A 2,838-nucleotide genomic window follows, 5' to 3' on the forward strand; every position below is an offset into this window, starting at 1 on the left:
TTGTTGTTTGGCGGGCCCGGGCTGGGGATTCGAACCCGCCACCTTAGGTGTATGTGGCTGGCGCCTTAGCCGCTTGAGCCACAGGCGCCGAGCCGTGCCTTGTTTTTCTTAAATGCTCATGTCCTAAACATGAAGGTGAGTCCTGGGCTAAGATACTCCAGACCATATGGTTTTTCTCCAAGTTGTACAGAGAGACAGAGAGAGAAGTGACATGAGCCAGGAATTCTTGCCATAAATAAGCTAAGAGAGACTCACTCCCCTTCCACTTCCATGACCCTGAAACCTTTCCCTCACCTAAACTAACAAGGCCTTGCTCAAGTTCATAGCCAACAAGCTCCTCAAAAGAGACATGAAATGTGAAATCACCACCCACTCTGCCCATCCTGCCCACTGCTCTTCCTTTCCACAAGTAGCAAGAGCTATGTTGTCTCACCAGATCCAGGTCGAACCGAATGAACTCCAGCCCGGACACCAACGTCAGGAAGAGTGTCAGGTGATCATGACTGCAGACCAGGGCATTCCTACGAGACATGAGAAGACATCATGGTGCTTCTGGGTCTAGTTACCAGCTTAGCCCAATCTCACTGACATGCCAGCTGTGTTGAAATTTGACACATGACACCCCATTCCCTGGGCCGCTTGCAGCTTGATAGAGCCATCACCCCCACTCTCCTGGCCTTTTCCTGCTGGGTTTGAAACCACATGGCATGGTCCTGCCAGTGTCTTCAGAGATGAGCTGCAGTACAAGGCTCATCAGGTTCTTGGTGGCTGCTATAAATACTCTGTTCTGTAGCAACCCCAAAAAGGGTGAGCCAAAGCTTGGGCATCTGGCCAGGAGTGATGTCCAGGCAGAGGACCAGGCAGGTCCAGAGCACCAAACTGTACACAGGAGCCCAGGTGGGACCCCTGTGCATGTGACAAGAGCCATGGGAAATGGCTCTGAGGCTGGGAGAGACAGACCGCTCTGGACACTCACCTGACGTAGTACTTATGCAACAGACCCAGGTTCTCCTGGAATAGCCGCAGGTAGCTCTCCAAGGAGTTCTCATTGAGAGCCAGGTACAGCCAGGCCCGGCCTGCGAACAAAGACAGGAAGGCCGGTCAGGGTGCTAGCTTTTTTTTTTTTTTTTTGAGACAGAGCCTCAAGCTGTCACCCTGGGTAGAGTGCTGTGGGGTCACAGCTCACAGCAACCTCCAACTCTTGGGCTTAAGCAATTCTCTTGCCTCAGCCTCCCCAGTAGCTGGGACTATAGGCACCTGCCACAACGCCTCGCTATTTTTTGGTTGTAGTTGTCATTGCTGTTTGGCAGGCCTGGGCTGGATTCGAACCTGCCAGCTTTAGTGTATGTGGCTGGCGCCTTAGCCACTTGAGTTACAGGTGCTGAGCCGAGGGTGCTGGCTTTTAAGTGTTTAGCGAGTGCAGAAAGGAAAGAAAGAACAGGTGAGGGGAGCAGGAACTCCAACAGCCTTCTTGCCTGGCACCATAACTCCTGAGCTTTTTATTTTCCCAGTCATATCCCAGCCTGTAGCTGGCCAGGAAACTTTGTTAAGGGTGCTGATTGCACTCTCCAGGTGGGTCAGAGATACCGGGACTCCACACTAATCCTACAGCCAACACTGATCCTAGCTCAGTGGGAGAAACCAGACTCTGCCTCATGTGCTGGGGCTGGGATTTGATAGGAACCCAGCTCTGGTCGGCAGTGCTCTCCTTTACCCATCACTGCTGTGCCAACTAACTGCCCCGTGCAGGGGAAAAGAAGCCTCCTGAAGGGGGCCGGCATTTTAATACCACACTGCATCTTACACCACGAGGGAGCAGCCTCCCAGGGCTGACCCTGAGGCCAAATCTGAGCCCCATGCTACCCACAGAGAGGGTGGAGCTGGTCCCTTGCCCATGTCTCCCTGTCAGTACTCACTGCGCCCCAGGTTGGTGGCCACATGCTGCAGCACCTCGATCTGCTTGATGGCCTCTCTGCGAGTGAAGTGCACCACGAGCACCCAGTAGCCAGATGAGAGGTCCTGGAGTCTGAAAAAGAGGATGGGAGCTGCCGGGGGCTGTGTGGGGCTGCCCTGGGAAGCTGCAGTCAGCCGGCCCCTGCAGCCTTCACATCACTGCTCAAGGCAGAATCGAGTCCCAGAGGGTTCTGAAGGCCACCAGGACGCCTAACAGCATCATGTCATCTGTGGCTAGTCTTCCCCACAGCACTTCTGTCTGCATACGGACGGCTTACAGGGATAACTAGAGACTACAGCCTGCGTGAGCGAGACAAATCTCCTTCTGCCACGGGGGAAACGGGAAGGCAGAAAAGCTGGGGATTCCTCTCCGCAGGCTACCTGTGACCCCGGCTGTGCCCCGCTGTGCTCCCCAGTCTTCAGAGACGCCCTCCACCTCACCCGTACAGCAGGGCGTGGTCCAGGTGCTCACACAGGCGCTGGAGGACCTTGTCATGATTCCGGATGGCAGGGGTCTCGTCCTCACATGCAGCAAAGTAGCTCTGCAGCTGAAAGAGAAAAAGCTCCCCACATCAGAAATAGATAAAGAGGAGGGCTACAGAAGTTCTGGCATCAAGAAGGTAGCTGAGAAAATCATAGTCAAATGACATATTTGTGATGACTAAAAGAGACTGCCCTGTCCCAGCTACTGGTCCTGCACTGGAAGTTCTGGGGTCAAAGGCTACATCCTCACAGCCAGAACACCGAGGCCCAAAGTGATGACAACTTGATGCTGGTAAGGGATTGGGATCCAAGTCCATGCAGAGGTCTCGGGTGGTGTCAGGTGTCAGGTCAGGGCCACCATGCTGCCTATATGCACGGTATGTAGTGCTGTCCACATAAATG

The 2,838-nt window shown here is 54.1% G+C and overlaps 1 protein-coding gene across 2 annotated transcripts in view; it reads right to left on the reverse strand.

The window, feature by feature from the left end:
* The window catches only part of PLEKHM2 (pleckstrin homology and RUN domain containing M2), an 18,752-nt gene extending 16,199 nt beyond the window's left edge, over positions 1-2,553 (reverse strand). Inside the window, exons 1-4 of one of the 2 annotated variants that reach the window (XM_012801566.2) lie at positions 2,395-2,553; positions 1,917-2,026; positions 977-1,076; positions 434-521 (exon numbers count right to left, since the gene is read on the reverse strand). The gene's annotated coding sequence lies outside the window, so the exon portion shown is untranslated. The remainder of the gene's footprint in view (positions 1-433; positions 522-976; positions 1,077-1,916; positions 2,027-2,394) is intronic. The other variant, XM_023509694.1, reaches the window with a different exon arrangement.
* Between the last annotated feature and the right edge of the window lie 285 nt (positions 2,554-2,838).

Source organism: Otolemur garnettii, unplaced genomic scaffold (genome assembly GCF_000181295.1).
Source record: "Otolemur garnettii isolate 467f Iridium unplaced genomic scaffold, OtoGar3 scaffold00009, whole genome shotgun sequence".
NCBI classification, from domain to species: domain Eukaryota; kingdom Metazoa; phylum Chordata; class Mammalia; order Primates; family Galagidae; genus Otolemur; species Otolemur garnettii.